The sequence below is a fragment of the Pteropus alecto genome, unplaced genomic scaffold, assembly GCF_000325575.1.
Source record: "Pteropus alecto unplaced genomic scaffold, ASM32557v1 scaffold3, whole genome shotgun sequence".
NCBI lineage: Eukaryota > Metazoa > Chordata > Mammalia > Chiroptera > Pteropodidae > Pteropus > Pteropus alecto.
Window position 1 is genome coordinate 57,231,045 of NW_006442484.1, and position 22,782 is coordinate 57,253,826.

General features: G+C 36.5%; 1 long non-coding RNA gene across 1 annotated transcript in view; it reads left to right on the plus strand.

Annotated features, from left to right (window-relative positions):
* Nucleotides 1-5,405, plus strand: part of LOC112470276 — a 44,203-nt gene extending 38,798 nt beyond the window's left edge. Inside the window, exon 3 of the long non-coding RNA XR_003042916.1 lies at nucleotides 5,013-5,405. This is a non-coding gene — a long non-coding RNA (uncharacterized LOC112470276). The remainder of the gene's footprint in view (nucleotides 1-5,012) is intronic.
* Nucleotides 5,406-22,782: the final 17,377 nt, after the last annotated feature.

Consider the following 22,782-nt stretch of genomic DNA (forward strand, 5'->3'; position numbering starts at 1 on the left):
CTCAAGAATCTGCACAGCTAAGACTCTAATAGGCAAGGTAACTCAGGAGAAAAAGGAGGCTCTAAAGATGTAATTTTGAAAAGACATTTCTGAAATATACCTTTCCTCATGAAGAAACAAAAAGGGTGATATCTGTGGAAGCTCTAAAGCTGGCCGAGGACCAAGACTTGGGTTTAAAAGGCTGTACTCAAAGAAAGAATGAGTAAATGACCTAGGACAAACATGAAATACACATGGGGGCCTTCAAGAAGAGAGTCAGGAAGGTTAAGACTTAGAACAGAGACTTTTGAAAAATGTCAAAGAGGACAAGAGGCTTTTAAAGTTATTGTCAGTGCTTAGAGTTTGGAGTGATAGTGCAAGGTCAATGAACAACAATGAAAAAACCCATTCTTTCAAGTCCTCTTTTGCATCTGTTTCCTAGGTTAGGTAGAATGCTTTTTAGCTTAGGAAGAATGGAAGAACAACTCGTAAGAGAGCAAGAAGACCAAGATATGGACGAAAAGCATCAGAGAACATTGTTCAGATTTTCAGGTCTAGACACCTGTGTCTAGTTCGTATGGAGACATAAATCACTGTGTGACAGCACTTGAGGCAGCAGAGACAATGGGGGAAATGCTAGCACCCCTAAACTGGATACATGTCTCTATTTTTAAGAAGGGAGGGTATATTATTAAACAAATGATTTATGTGCATTTGAAAAAGTAAGCGAAGTTGGGAATGAATGTCACAGTCACAGAGTTAAGGGAGTCTAGAGGTAAAGACAAAGCTGAATTGGTTAATGAGAGCAAGAAGGCAGGTAATATGCACAAACTTCAGTATGGGCAATCTGTGCACAAAGAACAAAAATCCTTAACAAAAAGCGGGGATTGTTGTTTTAGGCCTTCATGGTAGATGGGAGGAGAGACTGTGTTTCTCCTGAAATCCTTCCATTCAGGTCTCTCCTACTACCTGAAATACAGCCAGCTTTTAGAATTATCTTTCTAGGGTGTGACTCTACTCTTTGTCCTTCTTCTCTTTTAGCATCTCTCAAAACCTAACTAGAATTGATAAATTTGGCATAATGTTTATTTCTATTAGGAAGCAATTGAGAAGAAATTATGAAAGGTCTGGTTAGAAACTGTTGGAAAGGCAGCTGAGACCGGATTTGATAAACATCTGCTTCCTGGTCACCTTGGGTAAGCTAATGGCCCTGATTCTTGGTTTTATCATCTCAGAAATGAAAACAATAACTAGGTGGCAATCAGTGCTCTCTCCTCTCCAGATTGCCTGCTCTCTCCCTTGTTTCTTGCTCTGTCCCTTGTTTTCTTTGGTCTATTCTTGGGTTTTCCATTCATTTTATTTGTAGCTTATTACCCAGCATATTTTATCAGGTTCACAGGATTTTGTTTCTTGACCACTCTGTGTAAATAGCAAACACTCTGAAACCACTGAAATGTGACAAGAAATGAAAAGAAAGCAGAAATTCAATCAGAGCATGGTAGTTCTAATTGTCTGTTGTTTATACTGTTGTAAATAATCTCAAGGTGCCCTTACACTTGCTGCATTTCCTCATAGGATCTTTCATCCCACACAGTGTAATTGAAAGGCACTGACTGAAAAGGGATGCAGGTTCTAGCAGGAGCTTTGCCACTAATTAGCATTGTGACTTTGAGCACTTCTCTTTTACCCTGGCTTTGTTTCCTCATCAATGCAGTAAATGAATTGACCTATATTATCTCCCAGGTCCTTTCCAACTCCAAAATTTTAAAAGGTCCATGATTTCAAGCCAAAAACTATATTATTGAATGAAGCGACAGCATGCATAAGTGCAAGTTGATTAGGGAAATGGCATAGAATTTATCTCTTAAATTGGCTTTCACAATAATAAATTACGGAGTAAAGATATAGAGAAGAGAGATACATTTTATGTAAGTGTTCAAGGAAGCATAGCTTATTTCAAACAATGGTTTCTGAAAATAACCTTTCATTCTTTGCCCTTATATTTTTCCTAATGGATGGCATAAAATGGATACTCAGCCTGAATAGTGGCTTTCATTCAATTTTAAGTCACCCCATCATGTTGTGTACTGCTGCTTTCCACTTTAGCTGACATTGCAGGATGTAGCACAATGCAGAGTGAAAAGTTAGAAATGTGACATGGCATGTCGGAAACAATGCTTGCTTTTTGCAGATTAGTTATCATTTAAAGCCTGGTATTTAGAACCATCTTTAGATAATTCAATAGCTCTGCGTCTCTGGTAGGGAGGATGTCAACCTGAGTTAATTTTTTTTTTTCTTATCAGATATGATGGGACAAGATGACGTTAAAACAGTTGAAAGAAACTGTTCAGAATGCATATGAAAAAAAAATCAAGCAAAGCTTTAAGGAGCTTAGAAGTTGCTTGGATTGATTTACTGCAAACATGGAATTCAAAGAAAAAGTGATAATTGTCACAGACTGTTGTCCAGGATAAACCTAGATATTTGCCATTGTTAGTCTTTTTCTTGATACATCAGTTTTCTGTGACATCGCAGTCTACTAATGTTTACTGACTTCGAATCTTGTGAAGGAAAAAGTGTTTTAAAGTGACTTATTCATTTATTTGTTCTCTGAGTTGACTCAGGCTCACTAATCTGTAGGTACAATAGAGTCACATTATCAGTAATGTTCTAAATTTACAGGCTCTCACTATCACCTGCTCAAGGCACATGGTATGCTCCCCTGAAATGGTAATTCCAAGTATTTCTACATGTGCCTGCGAGATACCCAGACATCAGATGGCTGCTCTGCTCTCAAATCAGGCACTGCAGCCCCCTAAAAGGTACACGAAGGACAAGATAGAACCCTCTTAGTGGCCAAACTGCAGGATGGTCTGTCGCAAAATGGAGGATGAGATCTCCCACTTTTTGTTGGAATCTTTTAGGGAACAAGCATCTGGCACCTCTATCAGTACGAAGTTTTATGAAACAGGACATTGGGGTTTTACCTGGAGCTCTGTCTCCTCCTGGATGCCAGACAGGTATCCAGGGGGAGGAAATAGAAAGAGGTGGGTGCCAATGTCTGGGTCCTCTCCTCAGCAGCCAAGTCATTGTTTTGGGGTCATGTTTCATTGTCTTAGGGTTGGCTTTCTCTGGAAAATTCTTCATCCTCTGAAGCAAATAAACTTCTGACAGGTCCTCTTTACTAGTTTGCCTGAGATGTCCAGACAGAATTTTCTAAAATACAGTAGCAGCACAGGCTCAAATTGGGATTCCTGACACTGTTTATTCAATAAACATTTCCTGAGCATACTTTAAGTGTGAAAGGCTTTCTTTCTCCTTTATTCCTCTCTTCTCTAAGGAAATTTTTTTCTTTGAAAGATTGGTTTGAGTTAAGGAATCGACATTTAGGGACTCCTATTAACTGAGACCATGAAACCATTGTCAAATAAAACACAATTAGAGAGGGGATATACTTTTGGAACATGGGTTTCTCCAACCAGCGCTTTTATATATATAGAAGGCTATTATTAAACAACTTTAATTTAATTGGCTGATCAGACATCTTTGTAGAGAAACAGAAATAATAGAAAAGTGCAGTAGTATTCAAATTCTTCAGAACAAGCCAATAATGGATAAAGTATAATCCAACTTTTTCCTTGGTGTTTGAGTGGATCTATGTCTCGACTGGGAAAGCAGGTTTTGGTTGTTTTAAAATTGTCCAGCATTTTTATTGATATTTCTCTTAGAATCTGAACATTATTTTAGCAAATTATTTTTCATATAATTCTGGTGCAAAATTATTTTAATGCATTTTACAATATTACATTTTGCTTGAATGAAGTGTGAAATATTTACTCCTGCGTGTATGTTGCTGTTAAAGTTACCTGCATTTAAAAAAGAGCTTTGCGCTCTTAACCTTTTATAAATTGCATGTAAACGTTAATGAATTACAGCGTCAATTTAAACATGGCTAAGCACTAACACGTTTTATATAATTGCTCACATAACATTTTCAATTTCAATAAAGAATGCCTGTTGTCTAACAGTGTCCTGCAATATATGGTAGTCTTTCATACTAATGGCGAAATATTGCTGCCCTTTATATTTCGAAATGATAATAATGATGAAGGTATGTCGAGATGTACTTACCAGATCAATATGTGATCAATAGTTCACTGTACACAGAGTAGAAAATATTGTAGTCACTATTGGCAGAGTCTCATATTGTATGTAGCATTGTCTTATAGTTGAGGATTTTATATACAAATCAGTGTATAGACTCAAGTAATCAATCAAGAAATAATCTAATTGATGTACATGTATATGCAGCACCTTGATCTTTCATCGTGTCAGACCTTTGTTCAAAAGAATGTGCTGCCTCTGATTGCTGTGGAGTTGTATGGTCAACTTAAAGTGAACTTCTTTATCATTTCTTTATCCCATCTTATTTCTGTTGGGCTCTCTAAGCTGCTCAGGCTCATCTATTATCTCCCCAAACATTTAACTTAGACAATTTGTGTTGAATGGCATTGCCTTTCTATATCTCAGGTCCGTGCTTTTGGCAATACCCACTGTGGTCCAGTATTGACATCTATGCTCATTTCACAACCTGACACTGAGCTCTGTTCTGGGGATAGTGATATGAGCCTCTTACAGTTCAGTGAGGGTATTCGGAGAGGTCTCTGTTGGTTTTGTCTGCCCACCCTGCATTATCCAATCTCCTTTATGGTCCTATTTTTGTTTTGAGGAAATACTCTTCCTCATAGATATAGCCATGCTAGGATTGTCAATCAAGACCAAGGGAGGGGCCCCAGCCCAAGCTCTGCCATTGAGACTTACAGAGAAAAAGAATCTTGAACAGAGGGAACAAAAACCTGAAAATAATTCTAGGCCATTCACCCTGATGGTAGTACCCTGAGATCGTAACCACTTGTTCCTGTTACCATAAAATCTGAAGTTGCTCAAGTCTCTGCCCTTTGTCAGACTTGGTTCTCAGCTTTTCCATTCACTCTGTACACAATTTCACATCCTTCCAATGATTTTCTTTCCAGATTAAATAAGCAACAGTTGTTTTTTGCTGCTTTGTGATCAATAAACTACAACCCATGGAGAAATAGGTAAAATGGCATAATTCAGAACAGTAAATTCTCCAAGAAAAGGTAAGAAAAAGTATCTATTTGACTTTTAAGAGATGTTTTTAAGTTTTCTGAGGAAACCGCATATGCGATGAGGTTTTCCATCTCACGATGCTTCATTTTTAAACTGGTGGCCTCAGTACAATGAAGCCTTGCTCATTAGATTTCTTATTTTGGTATTGATTTTGTCAGTCTATAGTGAATGAAATGGTGTCATAAAAGCCAAGTTTAACTCTTATAGTATTCTGTGGTAGTAGTCAACAAGTAAAAATGTGTAAGTAGTAAATAATAACAGTTCATGAGCAACTAACATTTTAAGTCTTTTTGAATTATGATTTTAATTGTAAACACTTTCAAACTTCATAAACAGAAGCTACCTTTTTCAGAATATCTAAGAAACCCCTCAAGATTTGAGAATGGAAAATGTTGTCATGACTAACCAACAGGTTACACAGGCAAATACACATTTTTGATCTCAGTGATGTTAGATGGCTATCTTTACAAGTGTTGCTAAACAATTATGTTTTAAAAAATATTTTACTATAGAAAATTTTAAATGCACAGATAAATATAAAGAATATTGTAGTGAATCCTCATATACTTATGTACTTTGCTTCAACAAGTATTAACTCATGGCCAATTTTCTTTCTGTATTCCTCCTTGAAGTAAGGAAGTTCCCTTCTCTGATTATTTTGGAGCAAATCCCAGACTTCCTTTTCACTTTATCTGTAAATATTCCAGAATGTAGCTATAAAACAAGAATTCTCTCTCTCTCTTACACATATCATGATATAATGATCACAACTAGGAAAATTTATTCATTCCTCTGTATCATCAATATACAGCCAGTATCCTTATTTCCTGTCTGTTCTCTTGTGGGAGAAGCATTAGGGTCTCCAGGTCACATCCTTTCAGCACCCTCCAATTTCAGCCTCACAATTTTGTGTGAGCTTAGGCTCCTTTTTGTGGACAATGTCTCAGTCTAAGCATGAGTCCCATGTCTCTCTGTGTCAAAGGAGACAGCACATCATTGGGTGCACAATGCATCCCAGAAGTGAGGGTCATAAAAACCTGGAGAAACACTGAACCAATAGGGAGGTGGCCTGTGGAGTGGGGTGCAATGTTTATTCATTCATCCATTGATGGACACTTGAACTGCCTCCACCTTTTTGTTATTGTAATAATACTGTTATGAATGTGGGTGTATAAATAATCTCTTTGAGACCTTGTCTCCAATTCTTTTAGGTATGTGCCCTAAAGTGGAATTGCTGGATAATGTAGTAATTCCATTTTACATTCTTATTGACAGTGCATAGGATTCCAATTTCTCCACATTCTTACCAATACTTATTTTTAGCCATTCTTTAGGTGTGTTTTATTCTCTTCTAATCAATAACATTTTCATCCATCTTTCTGTCTTCATGTCTATCTTCTTCTCTTTTTTTAAAGAAACAAGATAGTCAAGTTTTTCCAAGATCAGGGTTTTTCTTATTACGTGTCTATACTACCAATTTATAATGTGAGACTTATAAAAACCCCAGTCCAGAATGTGAATTGCAGATATCAGTACATTATGAACACATGATATATTTTATCCTTTTCCAGATTACATATTTCCTACCTTTGTTCTTTGTAAAGGCCTAGAAAAAAGAACAAAGCAAACAGCAAAGGAGCACCACTAGCTCATAGTTGCCGCTACATTTAAACCATAACTTCTTAGAGAAGAGGCTGATTTCAGGTCTGGGACAGGAAATGCACAAGATGAACATGGAAATCTTGTCATACTTGAAAGTAAAGCCACTATCAAAGACTACTGGGATCATTTCAAAAAGGCTCAGGAATCAACATAAGCAGGTTAAAACTGGCTAAAGGTGAACTAATTTATGCACAAATAAAGATAACCATTCCTATGGATTAAAATATATTAAACATATTTAAAGAAATAAATTCATAATGATGCTGGAATAAATAAGAAAGAAAAGTTTATTAGTCACTTTTGGAGAATTCTTTGAGTCTGATTCACTATTTTGAAAGCTGATTAGTAATTAATAGAATCAAGTTTTTCTTCTGCTTTTTCCCATACTAACTGTACCTGAGGTAATCAAATTATTGATGAGATGGTTTCTCTTCATAAAATATTCTAGTTAATAAATAAAAAAATATTACACTAGCATTTTTCAACTCCTAATTACCTGATAGAGCTGGGCATTGAGCACCAGTGCCTGCTACCATCACAAAATGGATGATAACTGGACATTATGCGATTCCCACTGGGAGTTCGTAGCATTTTTCAACTCCTAATTACTTGATAGAGCTGGGCATTAGCACCAGTGCCTGCTACCATCACGAAATGGATGATAACTGGACATTATGTGATTCCCACTGGGAGTTCACAGAATCACTCTGGAAGGAGTCTTGTCGAAAATAAAACCCAAATCTCATTAAGCCTGTAGATCTACCTTCAATTTATAAGAAATATGGGTCAAAGGGAACAATTGTGTTTTTCTTAAGTTAACATAATTAACTTCAGAAAAATAATAGACATCGAGACTGTGAATGAAAGCATATTCACTGAGCAAAGTAAGCCTAGACTTCTCCAGAAATTTCACACAAAAACACATAAGTGTTTGCCCAGCTCAGATTTTTTTTCTTAGGAAGGGGTTAATGTTAGTGGCAAAGAACACTTTTTAAAAGAGATTGGCACTTAACATAATGCCTATTATTTCTCCCGACCCTTTACATCTTATCTTCTTATGTTGCTTTTGGTTTTGTAGAATGAAATGAAAGAAAATTGTGAGCACTCTGTAGTACTATGTGCTTGGTTTTAGTAATCTCAGTTGACTCAGATATTTTAAATGTTTTCCTCTCTGAAAAGGGAGCAGCTCAAATAAAAGGCCTACAGGGATAGGGGCAGTTAAATTAGATTCTATAGTGTTCAGATTCTTGACTACAAGAATAATCTTCTTAATAATCTTGTCTTCTGACCTTATATAGTCTGAATTCTTTGTTCTCTATCTGTTGAATGCACACACTTTTCAGTGAATAGTGAAAATCTGAAAATTTTGAAATGCCAATTTACAGGTTACTTGCTTTGCTTAGAAACCAAGGAAGAATTCTAAGAGTTTTCCCTTATGTCAAGTCCAGGAATATTTGGATATTACTCACTTTAATGATTAATACAGGATTATTTTTGTATGAGAGCAAGCTGCAAACTGTAAGATGCCTCATAATGAATCTTCATTTGAAGACAAATTACTTATTGCTTGTTTCAAATCTACTCATGACTAATACTTATTGCTACAGATTTATTGTGTGGTGTCAGTTCATTCCTTCAAACATTTGACAATTATTCATGAAATATGTATTGAACACCAGCTATGTACTGGGTATTGTACTGGGTCATGGAAGGAACTATAGCAATGAGCAAGATCTACACATTCTCTCCTCTCCAGGAGGTTATAGTTAGATGGGTTTTCTAGGCAAACATATGCCAAAATGGCACTAAAAGTACAAAAGATTTATTGGAGGAAATACTCATGAAAGATCATGAAGAAGGAAAGGAGTGTGAGTAGATGAGGAGAGCCTCGGATCATGATATAGGTCTGACAGTGTTATAAGAAGAGAGGAAAGGAGGAGGATTGGGTAGAAGAGCTTAAGTCTATAGTATAGCTCTGAGAAACTCTCAGTTAGGCTGGTAGGGAGCCCTGAGAAAAACTTGCTCATTAGAGGGGTACCACCCAGGCCAGGAATGGCCCAGTTCTAATACTTTTGCTGTGCTTAGTCATTGACTAAGAGCAGCCCTGGCAAAATATGACCTTGGTGTGAGTGCCAAGTATGACCTTGGTGTGAGTGGTGAACCCAATGGAGGCTGTCAGCTACTTACAAAGGTTCTTTCCTGAAGGGTGATCTAAAGGGTGCATTGCTATGGCTTTGGGGAAGCCATGTGGGGAAGTGCAAACACTAAACAAATGGATACAAGGGTAAGTCATGTTACAACAGAAATATGTGGGAATTTTTGATGTTATAACAGGCGAAATTTATTTGTATTCATTATTATTTCCCTGTTCTGCTCTGTGTCATAGGGAACAATGTTACCCAGTTTCCCTTATATGTACCAATACCTGGTACATATGCCTTTCAGATAAGTTCAGCCAATGGGACGTACTGGTAGGAGATTAGAAGATGGGGAGGAGAATCCAGGGTATTTCTCCTCTACTCTATCTGCCTCCTCTTGTCTCTCCAGCAATAGCTGCATCTTCTCTGGGTTTTCTAGCTCCTATCAGAAAGTCCCTCACTTTGTGATCCGGGTTTTCTCTGAACAGCCACCGTCTGGGCAACATGGCTTGTTGTCATTGTCCTTTTATTCCATAGAGATAATAACAACTTCTTGCTGTTATAAATCTCTTGCCTCACAGTCCCCTATTTATTTTCACAGCTGTTTTCATCACCTTTGTAACTGATTCCTTGTATTATTAAATCCTCTCTGTTTGAAATATCTAGAGAACTCTCATTTCCTAGTTATACCCTGACTGGACAACCTAGCCTGAAAGAGGTCACAGGGAAGATTTTCCTAAAGGACTGATGTTTAAGCTAGCACCTGAGAGATGAGTAGGAGATTTTCAAAATGGGCTGACCATAGTACTATCATTGGGACAGTACTTGTACATTATCTTTCACTTCAGATGATTTGTTAGTTTTCAAACAGCATAGTGGCTAAATGTACAGATTCTGGAGCTGAAGCGAATGATACAAATCACAGCATCTGCTACTTTCAGATATGTGACCTCAGGAAGTTTACTAAGTTCCCTGTGCATCAGTGTCCTCTTTTGTAAAATAATAATAATATCACCTTCTATGAGAACAACTTAGTGTTTAATATTATTCTTTTTTATATGCATGGCAGGACTTTGCAGAAGCTTTCCCATGCTAATGTGCACTTTGAGACTTCAGGAGAAGCATATTGTAGATGTTGCTTCATTTTCATCTAAAATCTAATGTTTCAGGGAAGAAGTTGAGGTTAGCTTGATTTTTTGACACTCATTCTAGGTCATCGTCTTTTTCTACCTGGATACTTGTGGGTTTTTTTCTCCTTCTAGAACTTCAATAATTTTATTAGGATATGTCAAGGTGTTGGTCACTTTTGATGTTTTAATTGACATAGAGATTTGCTCTATGATTTTGCAGGTTTATTCATTTTTTCCTTTGAGGAGAGCTCCCCCCCTTTATTATATCATCGACGCACTTTTCTGTTCTATTATATAGTCTGTGGGAAACCAGCATTTTCCTTTCAATTTACTCAGTGAGTCAAATTGACTCAGTGAGTTAGTTCACTTGACATTTTACGTACAAAGCGGCAGGACTTTATAACCAAGGTAACTGTTTATGGTACACACCATCAAAAGTAAGGCCAAGCTTGTTCTCTCTTTCTTTGGACATTTAATGACCTCTCTAATGTAGATGGGCTCTGTCCAGTTGCTAGTGGGTGTGTGATCAGTTGGAATATGCTTGGTTAGTTAGAAAGCTATATTTGCTGTCATAATCTATTGTCTGTGCTCTGCTCTGCCCCACTCTCTCTCTTTTGTTAGCTCTTCTTCATTTGAACAGTCCGTGGTTTCACTTACATCCAATACTAGGCTTTACTCAGTGATTAATGTAGTTCTGGCTGTGGTAAAAAATGAGCTATAAATTTCTATACGTCGCAGAAAGAGTAACTGAGCGAAGACCCCTGGGGATTGATTTGCTCATACTAGAGATCCAATCTTACCTGATTCTTCATTGGCTGTAACTGGGAGTACAAGCTATAGAGTGACCACAAAGGGCTACCTGGACTTTATGGCAAAGGCATAGTGGTTAAGAGCATGGACTCTGGAGCAAGATAAGTGAGGCTCAAGTCTCTGTTCTCCATTCTCCTAACTGCGTGCTCTTTGACTAATTACTTAACCTTGCTAAGCTTTAGGTTACTAATCAGTAAAATGGTTTTTATAATAATATTTTCTTCATGGGGTTGTTGGTGATTATTAAATTAGATAATGCTTTGCATATTCCCTGAAACACAAAAATATTCAATATACCTAAGTTATTATTGTCACTATTATTATTACTGGCCAATAACTAAATCGGTGCCATATATTTTATTGCTGTGTCTTTCTTATTTTTATCTAATAAATACACTTATTCTCTTTTAAGACAAAGCATTTGAGTTGCTACTCTCACGTTTGGCTCTTGAGGAAAACAATCCACAATCTGGGTAGGAAAATCAATGAACTGGACATTTGAGCTAGCATTCAATTTTTAGCAAGAATAAACTGGAGGAGAATGTGTGAAGCTTAAAGCCTTATTTTTTAAATGGCTTTGGACTGGGGTATTCTATTTTCTCCTCAAGGAAGATCAATTATCTAGATGTCAGATTTCTGCTGCTTGCTCTTCTATTCTATCCTCTTTCTCTTTTTCATTTTTCACTTCTTTTTCCTTTAGCTTTCCTCTCTGAAAGAACATGTTCAACCTCTCTCCACATCCCAGATTTAATGTTCTGCAAGGTCTATTTATTTCTTTACAGCTTAGAGTGATATTTTAAATACCGTCATGGCATTATTAGTTACCTTACATGCTTTAATTTTTCCCCTCATGCGGTCACTCCTTTTCAAAAACATCTTCTTATATCTTATCTTTCATTTTAAATATAGTAAAAACAATGTTCTAAAATGTTTGAATGTTTCTTGGAACAAATCTTTGTAAAAATATACTCTTCCAGCTTTATCATGTTATCTTTATTTTCTTGTCAAAACTTGTCAAAGAACTTAATACTGTTTATACTTATCTTTGATAGAAGGCGGGTCTTTTTTGATCTGTTATTCGAACAAAAATTAAGATGGTACTTTCTCCTTAGGTCTGTTCATTGCTTAATTTGACGGTTTTCATTCCTTCTTTTAACCTTATGATAAAAAAGAGATAATATAGATACATATTAATGGTTTGGTTACTAGTCAGACACAGAGAGATAAAGAGAAAATTGAAGCCTGGGCAGTCTCGGAAGAACAGCACTTTATATCCCTGTTTTTCATATCTGATTTTCCCTGTGACCTACTGTTGCTTTTAGGTACGTGACGTCCTTTGCCTGTTGTCTGTCTGCCAACATGGGCAAATGTCCTTTTAAGAAAATGTCTCTGAATTGGGATGAACTTTTCAGTTCGTGAGAAGCTGCCTGTTTGTGCTCCCTTTTGTGTGGCCTCATATATTTCCTCAGCCCGGTGGTGGTGCTTCTGCCTTGGAGTGTTTTTCATGAAGCACTGAAACTGACTCTAAGGCAAGGAGTTCCTGTTTTTCCTACAATTCTTTCCCTCTTTTCTTTCTTCTTTCCTTCCTCCTTTTCTCCTTCTCTCTCCTCTCTTTCTCTTTTTAGGAGAAATTCCCATTCAATTCAGAAAGGTATTCCATCACACTGGGGAAAGGGGAATCCATTAACAGGAACTTGGGGTCAGCGAAAATCCTTCTCTCTCTCTATCTGACATGGTTTGCTCCCATGACTCATGCAATAGTGCAAGGGATCGAAGTGCAGTGGTCTGCCCTTTGTCTTACTTTCCTACGACTCTTCACAGTTGGGCAAAGGCACTTGGCTGAGTGGGGGCTGAAATTCATATTCTTGCTGACTGAGCTGTGTGACCTAGAGCATGACCGCTTCCACCCAAAGGAAGAGGCATTATCTAAAAATTATCATAAATACATTGTTTACTTGACCAGACTGGGAACCTGAGTCTTCCTGAGAATAAGTGGAGCAGGGGGCGGTGTGCTTGTTTCTAATTCACGTGGAAGTTTAGCACAGGCTACAAGTGGCCCTTATTTGCAACATTAAGGTGAGTTTGTGAGCTATGTTTTTTTGGAAGAGAGACCATCACTCAGCTTCTGATGTCTTGCCCTAATGTTGTTCTGCTGGACCATCTCTGGGAGAAATTGCTTGACACAATTTGCTTATTTTTTAGCTGGTATGGAAAAGGAGTTTTGACCCACTTTTCTGTTCTCATCTTTCTGACAAGCCTCTATTTTATTTAAAAATATATATTGTTTAGTTGAAAAACTTAAGTAAACAAATGAATAATTAATTAATTAATTAATGAAATATCTTTCTCCCAACCCTATCCCCAATTTGCTGAGTTCTTATTCCACTGCCATAACCACTATTAATAGTTAAGTTTCCTTCCATAATTTATTTATGCATACATAAGCAAATACTAATATCTTTTTTTCTTATTTTCCTATTATTCTTCTAAATAGAAAAGATGTATCATATGGCCTGTTTGAATTTTTGCTTTCATCTAATAATACCTTCAAGGAGTTTTCAAATCTGAACACTGAGTGGTTCCTCCTTCTTTTACCTAGCTGCATACTATTTCATTGTATGGATAATTTATTTAATCAGTCTCCTCTAGATAAACACAGGAATATTTCGTCATTTGTTCTTATAAACAATGCTTTAATGAATAACCATGTAAGTTATTCACTTTGCACATGAGAAAATGTCTTTAGGATAAATACCCACAAGCAGAAATGAGTCGAATGGTATTTGAATACCTATCAATATTATAAATATTACCATCCCTAAGATTTCAGCAGTTTATATTTCTACCGATGAAGTCTGAAAATGTTCGTTTACCTACAGGTTTGCTAGAATAGTGTATTATCAAATCTTTAGATTTTATCCATGCTGATAGGTGAGAAAGAGATTACAGTGTCATGTAATTTGCTTTTCTTTTAGTGTGAGGGAGATTGGGTACCTTTTCACAGGACTATGAGCCATTTGTATTTGACTTTCTGTGAGGGATGTTTATATCCTTTTTTCTCCTGCGTTATTGGTTTCTAATTATTTAAATCATTTTTTAGGAGCACTTTATATATTAATGTAGTTCTTTCTCTATTATATGAGTTATAATTTTTTTTGCTACCAGTTTATTTTCTATCTTTGGCTTTGTTTTTATTTTTTTAATTTTATTTATTTTATTTTATCAGGTAGAAATTTTTTTGATGTAATCAAAGCAATCAATCTTTTTTTAAAATTTCTGGCTTCTGGATTCTGAATAATATTTTGAAAGAAATCCTTGGAACTAAGTTTATAAAGACATTCTCCCATATTTTCTCCTACGATTTAATTGATTTGGAATTTGTCTTGGTAGAATTTATAAGGTATAAGTTACGGATATAATTTTTTTTCTAGATGGCTACCCAGTCTAAATAGAAATAAGGTATCATTTCTCATAGTCACTAATTTTATTCACCCTTAAACCAGAAGTAATAATCCATGCAATTAGACTAAAGAAAAACAACTGAGATATAAAAAAATTTAAAGACAATGAAAAAAATCACTATTTATGGGCAATATGATTGTATCCCTGGAGAACTCAAGAGAATAAACTGGAAAAGGAATACCAAAACAATAAGAGATTAAATAAGATAATGTGGTAAAAATTGTATACATATAAATCAATAGCATATACAAATAACAATCGGTTTTAAGAACTAACATAATTTTTTTAAAATCCCATATGCAATAGCAGCATTAAAAATATATAGAAATATACTTAATAAAGTATGTGCATGATCTATATTTAAAAAAAAAAATTAGAATACTGTTATAAAAGGCACCCCAAAATTGCTGAACAAATTGAAAGATATATTTTGTTTTGGATAGTAATAGTCAATGAAGATATTATTCTCACTAGGCTCATAAAAAGATCAATAACATGCCAATAAAAAATCAATAGTGTATGTTTAAAATGTACATAGCAAAAGGATACATGGAAAAATAAATATGAATAGCTAGTAAAATTCTGAAAAAGAAGAACACTAAAGGGGCACTACCACTACCAGATAGTAAGCCTACCAGAGAACCTCAGAATTTAATGCAAGTGCTACTAGTGCATAAATAGATTCTAAGAAATAATGGAAACTGTACATGATAAGGGTACATTCTCAATCTAGTGATAATGAAACAACTCATTTATTTTAAACTGCAAGTTGTGAATCATCCTATAAACAGTGAAAACTCTAAAATGCATTACAACAATTCTACGCCCTGAAAAAGCTAATGAGATTGAAGATGCACTTTGGGTTCCAACTAAATCCACAGCTTCAGTAAAGAAATAACTTGTTTCTATGCCAAAATGAAGCAAGTTGCCAAATTCAATCTGTAGAGATCAGGACACAATTTATATGTATCATTTGCCCATTCCCCAGTGTATAGCTAAATGGAAGGGGAGAGGAGTTAGACTGTTTTACAAAAGGATAGCAGGATATCTTTAATAAAACTTCTAGGAATCATTTGTAAAAATTGCTTTTAAAAAATCCACTGTGCTTATTGGGGAAACAAGGTGGTACTCTGAACGATTTTTAAAATACCTTTTTTACTTGGTGTAAAAGAAATTTTATAGAACAACAGGATAACTGCCTTTTATTGCCTTATAAATAATTTTGCTTTATTCTAATACTATCATGGAGAAAACATGTAGGTCGTTGAGAGTCCACCAGCAGGCAGAATATGGGGGGAGACTAGCTGTGTGCAGTGTTAATTTCTTTCATTAGCGCTCGGGACTTCTTAGGAAAATAGCTTCGAGAAGTAGCTCCAGGTTTTTCATCTCCAGGTATTCTAGGCTTGTTGCTTTATTGCCTTGCTTATCTAATTTCACTTTTTACCCATTTTCTAGGTTAAATTTGAATGAAATGTCTTCATATCGTTCTGAGATATTGGGCAAGATAGTAGTGTGATATAGATTAACTAATTCAGGTTCTTAAAGTCATTTGATTCAGGGTGCAGTATAAATGCAAAGCAGGATGTGCCATAAAGCAAAATGCTAATTATTGCGGGCAATGCAGATGCTACTTTTAAAGGTACCAGATGTGTATCTTCTCTTATATCATGGGCTGGCTCCTGGAAAGGAACATGAGGCATGTGAATGGTATAAACTGAGTAAAACAAATCACTGGGAAAAATAAAAACCACCTAGCAAGCAGAGCTACAATTATCCTTAGAAAAATTAGAATTCAACTTCCTGGAAGACAGCCAGGTAGAACAGGCAACAAAATATCTGATAAAATACTGGGTCCAAAAACATTTTTTTTAAACACTGATGAATTATGCTTTTGTTTGTTTTCTTTGTACATTGTTATGTGGTTTAATAAGAGGTCGAAATACCACTTAGAAGATTTGGACACAATTCAATCTAAGTTATGAGAATTTTTCAAGATAATATTTTTAATAGTGTAGGCTCAGAGCAAAAATGGATATTTAGTTTATAACAGATTTGTTATGTGCTATGAAGACCAGGTAAACACATAAGTGTTCATGGAGAAATTGAATTGCTCTCAACTATCCATAGGATTAAGTTGGTCTTTTAACCTACTTATTAGTGTCACATATCCCAAGAGGTTTATGTCTAGTAAGAACACATCAATTCGGGCTAACAGGCTAGAGGTAATGGAAAAGGAGGCATATGCTAACTACGGGGGTAAATATAGTTGCTCCAATTAGACATGAAAAAAAAATTCCCTGTAGTTATGTCAAAGGAGGAGACTTAGTAAGTTGCATAATTTTTATTATCAGGAAGGAGGGAATGCATCAATTTTTCAAAAGAGAGTTTTAGCACTTGATTCTGAATAAAATTTAATACATAGGATGTAGTAAAGGGATATCTAAGCAGCATAATATACTGTTTTTTGATAGTTTTATAAAAATAAAAAAGAAATTTGAAATGTAAATTTGACTCAATTCTGAAAATCATAAAATCTTATAGAATATGGGAGATAAAAAAGAATATACTATTTCACAAATATGTAGTGCTGGGCTCTTTTATCGTGTGGAACAATTATCTATATAGATATCGCAGAGACCTCAAAGTCCAATATGAACACAGGAATAGACAGAAACAAATATTCTTGATTGTTCGAAAATCCGTCTTATATAGAAATATTTTATCATTTCAGCTAAAAAGGAGTTTATTTGGGGATAATTTCTTGAATATATTTTTTAACAGTCTTCATTAATTACTTCTATGACTCTATTCTGTCTAGGATAATTTCATTTATGATATTTAATATTTGAATTATCTCTTCTAAAAAACCAACCAAAAAATAAATAAATAAATCCAGAAAACAAAAACCAGGATATACACGAAGAGTTCCTGTGAGGGAATTGGCAATTTCAGGAATTGAATTGAGCTACCCACACAAATGGTCAGAGGAGGTGGCAAAGAAGTAAGATAATCTCTCCAAACCTCTCTCGTATCTTCCCTCTCACTCTTGCCAGATAACCTTGCACCTTGTTTCAGGGGAAATAGAAGCTGTTACTCAGAAACAGCCTTAGCTTCTTGCTCTGCCCCTACCTAGAGTCTGTCTTTTAATCCTTGTTCTTTGTTAAAAGATAAGCTGAGGCATCTTAAAACTTTTAAGAGTTTATTTGAGCAAAAATCAATTAGAATTGGGCACTACGAAACCAAAAGTGGTTAGAAGCTCTCCACTGTCAGAAGCTGGGTAAAGACTTTTATAGAGAAAAGGTGGAAGCAAAGCCAGGGAATTATCAATTAGCCTAGTTGGCTATTGTAATTGGTTGTCCTTAGGTTTCAATTTTGTAACCTTGGGGCATTTACAGGCTTAGCTTTTGGTTTGTTTACATAGGCCTCCTGGCATTGGAGTCACCTTGTCAAATGGCCTCCTTTAGTTAATTTATCACCTTCTTTCATCTGGGCTAAAGGATCCCTCTCTCTGGAATCTCAATCCTCTGCCTTCTCCTGGATCTCTCTTTGTAAACACTCTTAATTCTCTACTCCTTTCCAATAGTCTTTGTAGTCACATCTTTGGGAAAAGCAACAGTTACAAAAATGATGACAATGATGATGAAAACTTCACTCTCCTGCCCAGTTTCTCCCTCTTTCTAGTCAAACCTCCTGATGTTTACAACCCGTTGCCACTTTTTCATCTCCTATATTTCCTTCAATTTGATGCTGTCTGGCTTCTCCCTCCCACTCTTCATGAACGCAGCTCTTGCCAAATCACTGATAATGTCCTCGTTGCTAACTCCTGTGGCGCCTCCAGAATCCTTCTGGTCTCTCAGCAGCATTACACCTTTTGTCCCTCTTGACACTTTTTTCTCTGCGCCGAGGTCCCACTATTCTGGCATATGATCCTGGCATCCTTTGGGCTTCTCTTCTGCCAGTTCCTTAAATTTTGATAGAATTTTCTTCCTGGCTTATTTTCATTTCACACAACACACTTGCTTGGGAGAATCTCATCTATTCCTATGGTTTTAATTACTATTGATCTATTGAACTTCAGATTTTTACATCCAACTGCCTACTGGACATCACCTGCTGGACAAACATCAGGCCCCCTAAGTACAGCATGCCAAAACCTGAATTCCTATCTTGTCCCCTAACTTGCTCTTTCTGTGTGCCCCGAACTGCCATTCACTCAGAAACATGGGCGTCGTCTCTAACTTCTACCTCTCTACCAACCCTACCTCCAGTTTGTGCTAAATCGTGGATTCTGCCTCCAAACAAGTACAATTGTCTGAAGCTTCCTCACTACTATCTTGGATCAAGCATTTACTGTCTCTTACCTGGGTTATTGCTATCACCTTGTCTCCCTGCCCCAGGGATGTTCCTCTTTCATTTATTCTTACTGCAGCCAGGGAGATCTTGGTATAAACTAAATCAGATTATACCATTTCCATTCTTGAAAACCTTCAGACTCCCCATTCCTCTCAGGAAGAAGATAAAATTCTTCGATATGGCTCATAAAACTCTTCAAGATCTTATTTTCATTTTCTTCTTTAGTCTCACCTTTTTTTTTTAAGTATAATTTTTTTTTTAAGCCACAAGGAATTTACTTTAATTCTCAAACACATGGGCACAGAATCTGTGGTTAGGAGCACAGACTTTTTAGCACCATACTATTTGAGTTCAAATCCCAGCTTAGTCACTCAATGTTATAACCTCAAACAAGTTACTTAACTTCTCTGTCTCAGTTTTTCCATCTATAAAATGGGATGGTAATAGGATTATTGTGAAGATTAAATGAGTCAATGAGTATAAAACATCAATGTTGGGACAAAAATAACATTTAATAAACATTACTTTCTATCATCATCAATGGCCCTAAACACTGAAATGATTATGTCTACTCCATATTTGGGATTCAAAATAAAAACAATTCTAAATTGTAAAGTATATTTAGGCAATAAGCAAGACTAACAAAGGTGTTATTTTTTTTCCCATGATTGCTACTTTGATCTTTTATAAAACTACTAGATCGAAAAAAAGTGAAATTTTGTTGCTCTCGCTTTGTTGGAGATTAATTTGGATTTTTGATCCAGTACATGCTTTACTCTCTTCCTAGAGCACTTTTCCTCTTTCTCACTGCTTCTTTTTGAGTCAAATCCTATTCCTCATTTATGTCTGCAATTATATGTTTGTCCCTCTCAAAGTCTCTCCCTGACCTGTGGTCTGAGCTGGCCCCTGCTTACGCACTCTCAATGTGTGCTATAGCTCCTAACTTGGCACCTATTATTCTGTGTTCTAACTTCCCCTTTATTTCTGTCTCTTGCGATAATGCTACGGCCATGAAGGCAGGGACAACTTCTATTTTGTCCACATTATTAACCCCTGTGCCTGACAGAGTACTTCCTCAATAAACCAGTGAACAACTAAATGCCAAGAACCTCACTTTTCTTTAGGCATCATCTCACTAGGAAGGAGATAATTCTGTATAAGAATAAATTCATCTGTTTAAAAAAATTTTTTTTAGTTTGTTTATTTTCTTTTTTTCTTTTGACATGAAGGTGGCTCTGCCTTAAACGCCCCTCATACCAAATAAATTACTAGGTTGGCCTTTGCTGTTTTCAAATTGAGATAACAAAAATGAGGTAACACATTTTCTAAGAGTGTATGTTTGAAAACTTTTGCAAAATGTGATGGTGTTTTCTCTGTGTCGGGTGGGAGACCCAGGAATAAAGGCATTGCTCTTGAATCTGTTGTTTTAAGTCTGCCCCAAGATCCTTAATGGTGGCAATCTTGATCCTGGGGCGACCGGTAGAGAAAAAATTTCTGGCTAGGAGCCTCTGAAGCCAGGGTCTATTCACCTGCATACAAAGGAGTTCTGTGTTTCAGACGTGAAGGTCCCTGGGAGGCCCCTGATTCCCTGTTTGGCAGTTAAGAGCTGAGATTTCATCACGCTATTGTAAATTATTCCACAAACATTCATAAATTCTTCCTGGGAGATTTGTACTAGCTAGCACCTGTAGGGGCATGATGTGATACACAAAGTCAAAGACATGGTCCTGCCCTGCAAAATTACAACTTAGATGTCTCCCGCTACCTTCTAAGAACCTCTCCCCACACCTTAAAGGAAATACCAACACCTGCCCAGAACACTTGCAAATGTCCAGGGAGTTTGGATTGATCTCATCAGCTTGGGCTCTGATTTCTTATTGACGCTAGATTTTTGTTTTTTATTTTGTGTTTTGTGGCTGCTCCTTTATCCCTGTCCTGGGATGGGGGCAGAAAATGTGATAATTTTTCCTCCAAATTTATTAAGTTCTGCTGGCTAGATTAATAACATGAGACAGATTAGCAGGAGAAAATATCCAGATGTATTACAAATGTATACTCAGGGTTCTTTAACCCAAGGACACGTTAGACAGTTGAGGCTCATGTGCCATCTGGAGCTGTAGGGTAGGGTAGGAGGTATGTGATTTGGAACTCCGAAGGGCAGGAAAGTGATTCGCAGGGCGGTAGGAAAGCAAATGTTTGGTAAATAAATGTTTGCTGGCCATTTTAACAATGGGACACAGATAGGACTTTGATCAAATAGTCCTTGCTAGGTTCTTTCCTATCACGTACTAATTCATATTAAACTATAGTTATTTAGGATAATAGCTTTCTTCCTGGAGCAGGTCCTCTATCTAAATTCCTTTCAGGAAGTTAGGGGGAAGAGTTTTTCTGAGTCTTTTGTATCTTGAAAATAACCAGCTTAAAGTAATCAATATCCCAAAAGGCGTATTTTGGGGTGGCAAACTCTGCTTCCCCTCACTGGTATCAAGCCAGACAGAGGACACCTTTCTTGCCCGTGATTCTTTCCCTCACATTCCTAAAACATCACTCTGGTAAGCAGTTGTGTGTGGCAGCATTTTATTGAAGAAAGTGGTAACACTGAGAGAAGTTATATGGCATTTCATGGTCAGATAATCCAAAATTGAACATTAGGCTCTTTAAAAAGTTCTTCAGCCATTTCTCTCAACCTAAGTTTGGGGTAATTTTTTTTTTTTTTAGCCCTCTCTTTCGTCTCTATGCTGCCTTTCAGCCACTCCGCAAAGAAAAATAATACTTTCTCATACTTGTTTATGCTGAGCAATCCAGCTCTCTCCTTTTTTTTTATCCATAAACTGCTTGGGCTTCCTCTGCATGGCTGTTATTCATCATTGTACTTTGCTAAACAATGCACTAACAACATGTTTCACCCATTCTCCTTTCTCTCTGATTATGTGACTTATATCACTGCCACCACTCTAACCTCTACTCCTCTGAAGGCACAGTGAAACTAGCCACTTTTGGTTTGAATGACACTTTCTGCCATTTCCCTTACAAAAGTTTGAGACCTAGGAACAACTTGGAAGAAGAGTGTATTTATGGAATGCTTTAGTTCAACACTTAAAGGACAAAGGCCAAGTCTTGTTCAATATTGTATTCCTATCCCCTGTACACAGAGTAGGCATTCGATACATATTTATTGCCTGAATGACTTTACAATTTCTAGAAGAGCTACGCTGGAGTTTAATGTGTTCATTTTTTCTTTAAATAGCTCAGCACCACCTAATATTTCTATTATCTAATATATACTGATTCTAGTATATTCAGGGCACTGTTAATTTGAAAAGATGTATAGTCCTCTGGCTTGCGTTCTTTTCACAGCATTCTCATTGATGTTTAAGGCAAAACAGTGAGGATCTGGCAAAATATTTTGACTTTACAGACTGTGGCGTTACTCTCTTCAGGGGCCCTGGCTGCCAATATCCTGAGGTAGAATGAACTTTTGACTTTGGGCACAGCACAAAGTCTCAAGCTGTTCCCTGTAGGAGCGAGGAGCTTGGTTGGTGGCTTTGCTAATACTTTAAGGCAGCTTCACCTATATTTGAATCAGTGAGAAGGTCTGTGCCTGAGAAGACAGCAGACCAGCCAAAGATCAAGGCTTGTTTTGAATATGCCATCCAGGATTCCTGGGAATCCAGCTATTGGAATCAGTGTTTGACAATTGTGTTTTTCTTTAAATAAACCCCAACAGCTTTGCCACCAGCAGTTGTCTCCTGAGTGTTTTTAAGTATTGTGTCCTTGAAAGGAGTTTCATCTCTTACATATCCAGTTTATTTTCTCAGGTGAAATGATCTCATGAAACCATTTTAACTTAATAAAATTACTAGCTTGGGCTGAAAAGCTTTACGTTTGAATAGGGCATTTTTTTTTTTTTTAACTTCCAAAGTAGCTTTTCAATAAGAAAACTGACGGTGATATAGCTGTTGACCTTAAAGATGAAATATTTGCTTTTCTGTGCTGTGTACTTTCTCAGGAGAAAGTTATGTTATTTTCCTGGTCCTTCGGTAAAATACTATGGTGCCTCACGTAGGTAGAATGCTTTGGATTTTAAATCGACAATG